Genomic DNA, 13,822 nt, shown 5'->3' with positions numbered 1-13,822 from the left:
ACTCTTCATAAACACTGTTTAGAGTGCTAGTCAGAAAGCACTAAAAGAAGCGAATCGATTCAACGTGATGTAAGAATACGCATCAAAGAGACTCGAACAGGCAATAAAATCGTGAAAATACAGTAAATAACTAGTATTATTACCAAGAAGAATGACGCTTCCTCGATGTATTCATAGATGTATTTGTTTGATCAACAAAAGCATGCAACTTTTTCCATATAGGTAATCTAGAAATCTCAATTTATAACTTTATATTCAAAAAATTCAAATAAAAAGGGGCTATAATCTAAGTATGATAGATTTACATATAAATTTGTAGCCAAAATACGATGAAAACCTTTAAAATACAAAAATTGAATCTAGAGGTAAAATACTTATGTATATGCTATAAAAAGCCTGGATTTCATCGACCTGATGCTTGGAAAGTGTATAAAAATCATCTTACACTGTTGCAATTTATATTTTAAATTCTAAAAGGTATTCTAATCATGTGCAAATTTATAAGAAATAGGTTTCATATTAAATATAATACCCCATTGCATTATAGATATCAATATATACTTTGTATAAAGGCTATTTAATAAGCTTAAAAACCCGTTTAAAAGTATTGAGCCATGTATAAATATATTGTTATACATTTAATCACATGTTTTATTTAATTTTGAATATTTATATTATTTCAGGGTATATTTATCTGCGATTTAATGCATTTTTACAAAACAAAATAGATTGAATTTATGAATAACCAAAATATTATTATCTTATAGCATTTTTACGCGATTTGACTTGTATTTTAGCATGTTAAAGTTCAATATAGCTGAGTTTTACGACTTTTGGACATTTAAAACATAAATTATAAAGTAATTTAATTTTTCCATGGTATTTTCGGAATATTCCCGTGAAAATATACATTAAAAAGCTTATAAAATTTTCCACTTTGCAGCCTTGTATACTTATTATATTATGAAGTCTTCTACGTGGTTTCTGTTTCTCTTGTAATTTTTTAGAAAATCTATTCTGTTTTAGTGTTTTATGGGTCTTTTACTATTTATCAACACCGATTCACTGCAAGATATGATACATTTTATAAATTTTTTACCATTTTTATGTTCTTCAATACATGTAAATTGGAATAATACATGCTGTAGCTGTGTTATATTCATCGGGAATGCGTTTCTCATGAACTATGTATCTACTATAACGTTAAAAATATCTTGCATTTCCTGATGACACTTTTTATTTCTACTGATTTACTCAAATAAAAGTATTCGTCTACAAACTCTATTATAAAAATGTTCGAATATGATATGAAGCCACAATGTTTCACTTTACTTGCATCAGAAGTAAGTATCACATTCAATCCGCTTTCAATAAAGCCTTATACTAAGTAAAAAAAGAGATAATAGTTTGTATAGATCATAATCTTCTGAGCGGCTATAATGGACTGCGCTTCTATAATCAATTTTTTTATGCAAAGTTGTAAGATTTTAAGCAGAATTTGATAATTACTAAGAAAAATTAAGCAATTTTTTATGGTTATTTTTTTATACATTATGATGATTTAATGATTGGTGAAATTACAGTTTATATTAGACGCATTTTAGGCTATTTTTTTCATAATAAAATACCTTACTGCTGATACATATAGAGTGTATTTCTAATAACTTCATTTGAATTTGAAGTTATAAAAGAATTGTACATTTTCAATAAGTGACGAAAATCTTCATGAAAAAATTTTATACTATACAAAATCACACTGAATCAACTTCAATTAAAAATTTTATGACTATTTAGAATCTTTTTAATACATATAGATTTTTTTACTATAATTTGTTGAAAATAATTTAACAAAGAACGTGAAAAAATCCATCATGTAAATATTAAAAAAAAAGGAATCTAATTCCATTTGGGATAATAAGATTCTTTTTCAATAAATAAATGTTTTTTTATTTAACTACGAGCTTAAAATATTTTTTTACGATCAGTATATTCTGCATTCTCTTGTTCTTACAAATGAATTTAAACTTAGAAAGATTCCTGTAATTTCATTTTTGCCGATGATTAAATCCAGAAACCAGTAAAAAGTATATTTTAAGCAAAGATGAAAGAAAAAAGTTGCTGCAAATTATGAAATTTAGATAAAACTTACACAATGAACATTATCATATTTTGAATCGTTCCTCCGGTTCATTAATTTTATGATCATTAGTAAAAATCTAAAATGTGTTGAAGGTAAATATATTACTGTAGCATGTTAAATCATCGGTCACAATTAATGTGAATTTTTTTATAGATGTGAACAGAAAAAAATAATCAGGCATATTCAATAATTAAATTTATAACTTTTAACCAAAAATATTAATCATCTCAAATTTACCAATGCAAAAAACCACAGTTCATGGTTTTTTATAATAGAATATGAAAATGTTTATTTTTGCATATAATATACACTATGCACATCACCCCGACAAAGATTTTATTTTAATTCTGTTAATTTTTCTTTTACGTGGTTTTTAATTGGAATTTAACCTTTTAAATGTATATAAAACAGATATCCGATTTATGTGGAGAATATAACACACGGAATGATATTAATTTACTTTTTATCACAAAAAAAAAGGAAAAATATAGCCGTATTAGAAAGGCGTTTCATTTTAATAATATCACACGTAATGAGCCAACTTAAATATCTAATTGTACAGTTTCTGTAAATACAAATATCATACAATATATTTCAACTTTCAATCTATAGCACATGATTAAAATTATATTCTTCCTTTTGAGTGAAACCACAAATTGGCATTCCACTTGACTCTATTATCAATGTAAATAATAAAATATCACACATTTAATGTCTGAAAAATCGGCATCGTAAGTATAAGCTCAAATATATGATCTGTATTTTGATGATTAATGCAAAGCTTACATAGATTTTTTGTGTAAAAAAGACAATTTACATTTTTGGTGGAAAAAATTTGAAGCATGTTATCAGTATCTCTAACATCCATTTAAATATTTTGAATGATTTTTACTATTTTTAATATTATTTATCTCTTTTAATTTTCTCAAGGATGTTGCACAGACTCAAGAAATAAGAAAGTTTACTGTTTTATGGGGCTTTATATAGTCCAGACTGGTGTATTACATTAAAGAAGTGGCGAGGATTTTTCTAAAATTTGGAATGTGATTATTATTGAATGACCCAAAACTGATCAAAATTTCTTTTATAAGAAAGTCTGTGTACTTCAAAAAAATTATTTTTTTATAATTTATTTTATAAATGAATTGTGCACTAAAACAAAATTCTAATAGATACCATATTTATTAAAAATTAGTTAATTCATTAGATGATATGTAAATCATGTCTTCGTGAACGGATTTATTATACCCATCCTGGATCACAAGAATTTTTTTGCGGCACATATAGTGCAGTTTATATATCTTATACCATTTCATGTTTCTAAAAAATTTTTATTTTGATACCAAAAATATATTTTGTATTATTTTTCATTGTGAGGTAATGCAAATACCATTTTTATATACTACAGGAACAGTAAAAGGTAAGACTGATTTTTTTCAATAAAACTATAATTAATGTTAATTTAGACTATAATAATAGTATATCTTCTTGAATTTATTTTATAAAATTAAAATTTATATATTTTTTTTATAAAACGACGTAGCCAGCATATTTATCTGATTACGCATACTTTTTTATTTTATTTCTGACATAATATAGCATCAAAGGTCCGAAATTGGTTGGTGTCTTTATATACTCTAAACATGGAAAAGAATTCCAAATAAAACCCATGTCTAAAAGCTTCATATTACACAAATAAATATTTATTTGTTAATTAATTAATCAATTAAGATATAAATATGAACCCGGCATTATCCTATAAAATAAAATCGTTTTCTAAATATATTAGTAAAAGCGTGTTTTATGCTAAAAAAATTAATAATAAACGTGTGGATCGATATTTTTTTGATGAAAATTATAACTTTAATTAGTTTCTTGGTATCTTTGCACAATTTAATTATATCTATATTTTTATACTGTTCAGTTGTAATATCCCCGTTTGGCTTTAAAAAATTATCGAAACATATAATTTGTGGTCAAAATATTGCCAAAAGAATACTAATTCTACAAATTATTCACCTAAAACTAGTTTAAAATTGCCAGGTATTTGGTCTCAAATTTTTAGAAATAACTAAATATTATTATAATAAATGAAATTTACCTTTTTTTTATGTCTGGATCGCAGTTTTTTTATAAAGTAAATTTATTAAATACACAATTATGTCAGAAAAACTTATTGATGGTTGATATTTTGAGTGTCCAAATACTGTAACAATTTTAAAAGCTAATTGATTATCTTAATCTGTTTATTAAAGAGAAAAAATATTTAATTTATGATATAATCAGTGTTCGTATTACATTTTAATATATTTCCAGTCACACGTATTGTTTTTGGTGATAATGTATTTTTATGCTTTAAATATAGAAAACCTATTTAGTTAAGATTACTTTACATATCCAAAAACTAAATTATGTTTTGATTTTTATATAATTATCATAAAAAATATAAATTATTTGCTATTTTTTCGCTTAACTTTACAGCAAGGTAAAGCTAGTTGTGCGCTTTTTTCGGAAAAAAATCACTTGCTCTTATACTCTAATTTCGAACACTTATGAACTATAAGAATGGAATTTTTATTATAAACAAATATTTATTTCTTTAATTGTAAAAAAACCTGGCGTTTAGTAAGCATTGTGATATTAACCAATTGATCGAACTTATTCTAATAATTGCGATAAAATAATAATTAGATATGTAATTTTAGTTCTATTGTAGATTAGAATTCTATTTATTTATTAGATATTTCTAATTAAACTCTTATAAAAAAATCTAATATACGAGATAAGATCATAACAATAATCATAAAATTTAGAAAATAACAAATATACGATAAAATATTATGTTCTCCATTATCATGTGTTCGATTTTTTTAAAAAAATGCTTTGTTTATGATGGACTTACTTTATGTTCTTAATATTAACATTAAAGGCATAAGAACAACTATATTTTTACGATATATGAATATTTTAGAATAAGATCTAAATCATTTTTTTATATATTTTCAAAAAATTAATTATTTCGCTATTAATTTCGTATCAGGCGCTATGTTTATAATTTAACCAACTCCCCACTTAATATAAGACGGTGTTTCCACAAATGCATTAATTATAAAATTCATATACATGAATTTTAAAAAAATATTAATACAGCCAGAAAAAGAATAAGATTGAATATGCATCAAATAATTTCAGTAAAATGAATACATTTAAAAAAAACATGGGTACAAGAAATTCTAATTGAGAAAAGTAAATTAATTTAAGTAATTTATATCTAGTAAAAATAAATTCATTATTAAAAGATTTATATTATTCTTATATTGATATATGTACCACCAAATATGGTACTCAACATAATTAAACAGAATATTTTATTTTATTAGGCAATAAAATTTAAAAAAATATCAAATAAAATTTAAAAGCATATTCCATGCATCTGTGTATGATAAATAAAACATTTCTAACATTATGAAAAAACAAAAAATTTGATTAAATTATGTTTCTTTATGTGTGGTATAAACACACCACAGCAAAAAAAATACCGCAAATAAAATTATATACAGATATCTGGGGTTAAAAATTAAAATAACGGAAGATGTTAATATTTTTGGTGAGAACACATTGCATATAATATTAAAAACTTGCTTTTTTCTTTCCAATAATTAGATAAATGGGACTGTTTAGATGTTTTAAAAATAATTTAGGATAAAATGGAAATATGTACAACAATTATCGCTCTTTTAAACAATAATTAAATTTAAATCGAACTATTATTGTTTAAATTTTTAATTTGTGGGAATTCACTCACTTTGTATATACCTATTCTATCAAGCTAAGCTTTTATATGTTTTTTTCTTTTTTTCTCATTATTTTCAACGAATTTATACTTTAATCTTTATTTTTATCCCCGAACGTACTTTTAAGATAATATATTACTGTTTTTAAAATTATTATGTGTGTAAATTTTATTTTTCACATTCGCCATTGAAATTATACGATAAATTATTTTAGCATATAATAAAAATATTTACTAAGATTGAAATGTATGATTGAAAAAAAAACATTTAAATTTAAAAAGAATTAGTATAATTTAGAGTAAATATTCATTAATTTTATGATTTACTGGTTTCTATTTACATCTATTTGTATTTTATTTGTTTGGTCATATAAACTTGACTTATATTGTCTGTGTCATAATAAAAGCCATTTAAATGTTTTGATTGTTTCTTTGTCTCTAAGTGTTCGTTTTCGTATATTTAATTTATGCCATTAAAGATCTCTATCGTTTTATAAAATTTGCATTTCATTCTCTCTAAGAAATACTCATTCAAAATCAAATATAAATATCAAATTATTTGGATAAAGAAATCGATGAAACGAATATTCTGACATAAAATAGTATGCTAGAATAATAAAAACGTATAAATTTATACAACCAGGCCTTATATATTTCTACGGTATAAAAAACCCAAATTGCGCCGTTTTAAATTTGAACATACTGCTAAAACATCAATTTGACTAATTTTGGGAATGAAAGACTAAAAAACAAGAAAATATGATTTATTTGCGAAAAATGCACGTTAATTAGAAACTTCTTACAAATTTGTCTATCCTATAACGCAGGATGATGGGATTACAAGATAATGAAGTCTAAATAAAGGTGTTAAAAATGCCGACTGAACCACGAACACATGAAATAGGATTGGGAAATATACCTGGATTAATGAGTATTAAAAGGATAAAATGTGTAGAGGTGGATTTTAAGATGACAAAACCAAAAGAATTATGAACATGACCTGCTTTATAGAGACATATAAAATTTCGCTTACGCTAAAAAAGATTGTAAATAATAAAATAAAACATGCGATTGTTAAACTTGAATTTCAGTCGGCAAAAAAGAATTATTCGTAGTTAGATCGAAATATATGTATAAAAATCCGGACTATTAATCAATTGGAATATCTTATTTTTTAAATACAGTATAGCAGGCAATGAATCCATATATGATGATATAAAATACGATCGTAATTTTTTTAGTAAAAACCATTATAATAGAGGAATTATAAAAATATTATGTGTGTCTACTATACAATAATTTTAGCTTGTAGCATTTTCTAGTGATAAAAAGTCAATCTAAAAGAGGAAAAAGAAACTACTGGTTGAAAGATAAATAATATGGGTTTGATATTATTAAAATTTACCTTTGTAACCGAAAGTTAACATGAAAATAGGATTTTTAAATCAAGAAATGAGTATAATTATGTTTTTAAAAGATATACGTGATAATATAAACGGAAATTATGAAAAAAATAATATGCGGTATGTATAACATACATACCATAAGATACTATTTCCGCATAACGTTGTTTTATTCATATTTTTTAAAATATATAAAAGAATAAAACCCGAGATTTAGTATCCTTCTGATATGATTTAATAAAATAACATGGCAATGGTAATAAACGCATTTTTATTTTTAGTATATTTATATCAGTACGTTATCTGTTAATCGATACAATCTTTGAGGAAACAATAAGAGATATATTTTCACAATGTACAATTTTTCTAAAAAAATCACCATGACTACTTGCCAGTCATTTTATTTTATTAGCACAGCCGGTAGGGAAAACTTTCTACTCAAATTTATGTATAAATTTATATATTTGAATTTTTTTTATTAAATTTATTCATATAATATATTCAACGCGAGAATTTAAGGTAATGAGAATATTTGTTCGAATGTTATAATTATTGCATAAAATATAACTTTTGAACAGGGTAAAGGTTTTCAATGCATCTTTTTTTCTTAAATAGCCACCTATAAAAAAAAATATATATTAAAATTGATCAGTAATATTTTAAATAAGGCTATAAAAATAACGATGAAATCAATAAATAGGAATTATGTATGTTATTTAATTCATTTTATTTTTTTGATCCAATTTTAGTTTGTGCAAAAAGGTATTGCATTGTATAGTTATATGTTAGTAAATAGGCTATTACAAGATATGTTTGTGGTTATTAAGAGATGAAAGTTCACCTAATTTATATCATCGCATATTTTGTTAAATAATAACTTCCGAATTCTTACTTATAATATTTATGTGTCAATTTGATTTTTAGTCCTTTTAATCTGTTTGAACAAAGCTTTAGATTAGTCAATAGAGCATATTTGCTTATGTAAGATTATCATTTAGATGATATTTTTCTTTCAATAATTGGCAATCCTGGTTATTTTTCAATCCTATTGAGTGGTTTATCATGCGTTAAAAATATAAAATTTTTGCCCGCTTTGTTTTTGGGTTAGAAAAAAATAAAGCATAAGAATATCGAAACGTTTTTTTTGAATTAAAATCATACAAAATAAGTTTATTAATGTTACTTTCCTGCTTTTCAAATGCCTTTTATCAAATAATATTTAAATAAACAGTTTTTAATCGCTAAGGATCGATATAAAGAGAGTTACAGTGTACTATATCTCTCTTTAGTATTTTCAAGGCAGATTCGATTTTTTCAAGCAAAAGCATATCATTTACTAGAATACATACATTTCGTATTTCGCGGCTGAATTCGTCAAGTCGCAAAACAGTTCTAATTAAAATGCCTTCGCATACATCATATAAGCTAATGATTTCCGATAGTTTCTTACCACAGCACCAGTCGTAAATAGGATATAAATACCCATCAAAGAAAGCTATATCGTGTTCGTTTTCATGAATTTTATGATTGAAAATATTGATCAAGTCGATATTCCTTTTATGGATGTGTTGCAAGACTTCTTTAATAGATTTACCGAATTTTGAGTGTAGTTCACCTTTAAATTCAGACAGACTTTTTTCTTTAATAATTAAACACGAAGCAAAGGCTATTATTTCTTTATAATCATAAGTCTGCAAAATATTTTTGGTTATTAATTCTGTCATAAAAATTTCATCAACTGTTCTAATTTCGCATGCTATTCTTCCTTTCAGCAAGATTTTATTGTTTTCGTCAATGTAATTGTTAAGATATAAAAATTTTATTCGATTAAAATAGTCTTTGTACAAAAATAGGGCTTCATCACTTGTCATCATTTTAAGCCCTTCAATTTCTTTTTCAAGTAAGCATATTTCAATCATTTGCTGATGGTGTGTGTTTATTTCGGGACAATTCAAGCATTTAAACGCAGATATTTCTTTAAACATATTTGATGCAGTTTTTGTTGAAATTGCGTCATGACAATCTGTCAAGTTATATTCAAAAAAGGCATTACCATCTTTTTTCAAATATAGAATATTTTTTAGTGATGCTGTGTGATATTTATTTTTTTTATGTTTTTTTTTGTCTGTTTTAAAGGGTATATTTATATATTTATCATAGGATAAATTACATTTATGTTTTTTCGTTAAGTAATCTTCAAGATTTACGTCTTCAATTTCTACTTCGATGCTCAACTCGCCGTAAAAACTATCTTTTGATATAGATTGAACCATAATCTCGGACAAGTCTTTCAAAACCGCAGTTATTCCAAAAAAAGATTCAGTGGATTTCAAAAAACTATGGCATAGTGGATTGTTAATTTGATAGAAATGCTTCATATGTTCTATGTAATCTTTTAAATCACCGCATATTTTACAATTTAAGGCATGATCACAAATACCGCTCGTTGAAATTATATTGTTTATTTTGTTTTTTTCGGCCGTTTTATAGATGCCGTTGTATGTATTCTCTAAATTAGCCAATTTTTTCACTTTTTTGTAGATATTTTTTTGTTTGGAATTTTCACAAAAGCTTCTTTTTAGGATATCTTCGACTTTCATATTGCATCTTAATAGCTGTAAAATCATGTTATATGAAGTTTTAAACCTAGAGCTTAAAACTGTTGATGATTTTATCATGTTCTTTACAACATTTTCTATATTTTTTTCGTTATCACCAAAGTTATTTATTATAACAACACCCTTAGAATCAATATTCCTTCTACCAGCTCTACCACTCATTTGCATAAACTCACCGGCTGTCAGGAATCTTAATCCTTCATTATCTCTTTTTTTCAAGCTCATAAAAATCACACTTTTTGCAGGAAAATTAACGCCCATAGAAAATGTTTCTGTAGCAAATAGTATTTTTATAAGATTTTGAGAAAATAAAATTTCAACAAGTTCTTTAAGAATGGGTAGCAAGCCAGAATGATGAACAGCAATGCCATTTATTAAAAAAGAGGTTATTTCTGTTATTTGGGGAAGAGCCCTGTCACTTGGAGAAACGTTTCTATTAAGTTTGTCTGTAATTATATTCAAGACTTGTTTTTTTTCTTTTTCATTCAAAAGAGGTTTCAGTATTTTACGCGTCAAATCATGGCATTTCTTACGTGAAAATACAAAAAATATAGAAGGCGTTAGTTTTTTTGATAAAACATGCCGTGAAATGAAAAATATATTGTCTTTTTTCCTCGATGTTGTTATTTTCTGTTTGTTCTGAGCAATCTTTGGATTGGGTAATTTTGTACTTTCAGATATTACCTGCCCTTTAAATACAGATTTTAATGATTCATCAGAGCATATAAAATATTCAAGTGGAACTACACGTTTTTCTGTGCTTATGACGTATATTTCTGATTTTCGAATGCGGCCAACCCATTCCCCAAACTCAACTGCGTTTGGAATACAAGCGCTTAGCATTATTATATTGACATATTTTGGCAACATTATGATACATTCTTCCCATACAACACCTCTTTCAGCATTATTTAAATAATGAACTTCATCAAAAACAACAAATTCAAGGTTATTAAGCAAATTATTTCGGCTATATAAAAGGTTTCTAAGGATTTCAGTAGTTACAATCAAAATATTCGAAGTATTGTTGATGTTTATATCTCCAGTAATGAGTCCAGGATTATACTTTTTGAATTCGTGATATTTCTGGTTTGATAGTGCTTTTATTGGTGATGTATATATAATTTTTGTTTTATGTAGTTCTGATAATAAAATTGCATAGTCAACGATTGTTGTTTTTCCGCTTGAAGTGTGGGCAGTGACCAGAACTGATTTATTTTGCGAAAGAAGAAAAAATGATTGAAGTTGAAAAATATCTGGGGTAAACGGGAGCTCAATTTTAGGCTCAAAGTCTGGGGGTATCCAATTAGTAGCCATTTTTATGGAATATTTTCTCTCGATTTCTTGTTTTGGTAGACAGTCTTTCTCAATACTAGTTTGCGTATACTCTTTAACAACTTCTGAAGTTTTAACACTGTCTGAAAATATACCATATTTAAAATCCTGTAGGTTATTTTCATCATCACTCGAGATATCGAATTCTAATTGGTTATTATCATTTTCGTCTTTAATTTGATCGTTAAAGGAAATATCTATAAAATCCCCATCTTCATTAAAATTTATATCATAATCATCATCAAAATCGACAAAATATATTTCTATGTTCTCTGGAAATCTCGGTTCTTCAATATCTATTAGCTCTTTGAGAATTTGTGGATCTAAAGATTGGGGAAGCATATTAAATGGATATTCATTTCTACGTGATGACATCTAACTATTAATTGGGGTACTTCAAAAAAGATAAAATATCTTAGCACTGAATTTAGTAAGTAGATTTCAAATTGGAATTTAGACTATCCAATAATAATTGAGTCTAAAAAAAAATATGAGCCATCAAAATGATAATTGTGAATTTCACAGCGAATTTCAATTGGCATTGAAATAACTAATCTTTTATACACAGATTAGTCCATGAGATAAAGGATGCTAATGTTAAATTTCCCAAAAGTCTTCGATTCTTCGGTTCACAATGATATTGCATTAGAATAATTCGAAATAAAGTAGCCCGACCCTTTGGGATTCAATGATTGATAATGGACTTTGTTAGAAATTCACATGATTAAATATAATGATTGGCCATATTAAAGAGTAAAACGAAATAAATTGTAAAATGGTCTAAAATGTCTAAGTTATAATTTGAGAAGATCTAATTTATAGTTATGAAAGAATCTAATTTATATTTATGAAATTATCTAGATAAATATAATGATTAGCTATATTTCAATGTTAAAATGAAATAAATTAAAACATGGTATAAAATATCTAAGTTATAATTTAAGAAGATCTAATTTATAGTTTTGAAAAGACCTAATTTATAATTTGAAAGTGTTCTAATTTTTTTTAACATCATCATGTCAATAGTTATATACAATTGTTTTGAAGCTTCGCATACTTATATGCGCCATCCTAATAAAAAAACCATATCAAAATATATTTATATTCTTCAATAAATTATGCTATTTTCAACAAATATAATCTCACTAACACACAACTATTAATATAAATCCATGATTTATTGTTTGCATTTTCTTTGATTGTATATGATCTTTTATAAATTTAAAATATGAACAAGATGAATTTGTACATTTTGTTGCATTAAATACAACAGAATAATATGAAATTCTAGTCCTTTACGACATAACATGGAATGGTCTGGTCACAAATTGCATTAGTCACATATTAAGGAGTTAGGAATTCTAAATGAAACATACTTACAAACAATAGAATGAGAAAAAGACTTCAATTAATAAGGCTTGAAAGTTAAAGACGTATTATGCAGTATTTTGTAGATTATGAGTACTAAAAAACAAAAAATCCGTTTTATAGTGCGATCTAAAACTTTGCTTGAACAAATTTTAATAGCTAAAAATCAAATTAACCCATAACTAAATTTACATTAATATACAAAACCTCTGGAATAATACACCGATTACTTTAAAAAGCTTACAGTAATTATAAAGTTCCATAAGTGAATTTTTAGATTTTTATAAGTCAATTTAATAATTCGATTTCAAGTTTTTTTTCTTGACATTTCTTATCTATTGCAATATTGTTATTTTTATGTGGCTTAAAAAAATTATAACTATTATAGAAAAAAATCTATTATACCAAGTTAATAATTATCGTAAAAAAATTGTTTTTAATTTCATAAAAGCTAAAGATTTATTTATATGGATTTTTGTATATTTTTTATTGTTCCTGACTAAATTATAGATCGAAACGTGATAGATTTTTTGAATGCAAAATTATACTAGCCACATAAATATGTTTATAACTAAATTGTTAGCATTTAAATATTATTTTTTTATTTGGCAGTGATTTGCTCATTATTTCTACTAATGAATAAATATAGAAATAATCTTGGTTGCTGGATTTCATGTTTCAATGCCTAAATTCTTTTAATAAGAAAAATATAATGCTTTATTGTTATATTATATATTAAATTGTTTTAAAAAGTCTTTTTATCTGAATATTTGATGTTCAACAAGCAATTAAACACTTAGCTCATGAATTTTTATAAAAACAAAATAGCGTTCCCAGGGGTTCTGGATATATGATTATTGGTGAAATAACCGGCATAATTTTTTTTCCAACCTACTTTGGTATTTTTATTAAAAAATCATGAAATTTTCACGGCAACTATAATACATCATATTATCATTAGACATTGGTAGGATCGTACAGGTATACTAAACAATTTGAATATAAATCCTTATATTTAACGAGTTAATTGAGATGAAATAAAAAGCTAGAAACGAAAGGTGAAAAATCTAATGTTAAATTAAATTATCTTTTTATAAAAAATATAAAAATAAAAGGTAATAAATAGAGTTAATAAAAAAAAATACCAATTTTAACCTCATCAAAT

The sequence above is a fragment of the Rhyacophila brunnea genome, unplaced genomic scaffold, assembly GCF_057557595.1.
Source record: "Rhyacophila brunnea isolate RB1 unplaced genomic scaffold, BYU_Rbru_1.0 scaffold_138, whole genome shotgun sequence".
Taxonomy (NCBI): domain Eukaryota; kingdom Metazoa; phylum Arthropoda; class Insecta; order Trichoptera; family Rhyacophilidae; genus Rhyacophila; species Rhyacophila brunnea.
The sequence above is the reverse complement of the archived record's forward strand: the minus strand, read 5'-3'. Positions refer to the sequence as shown.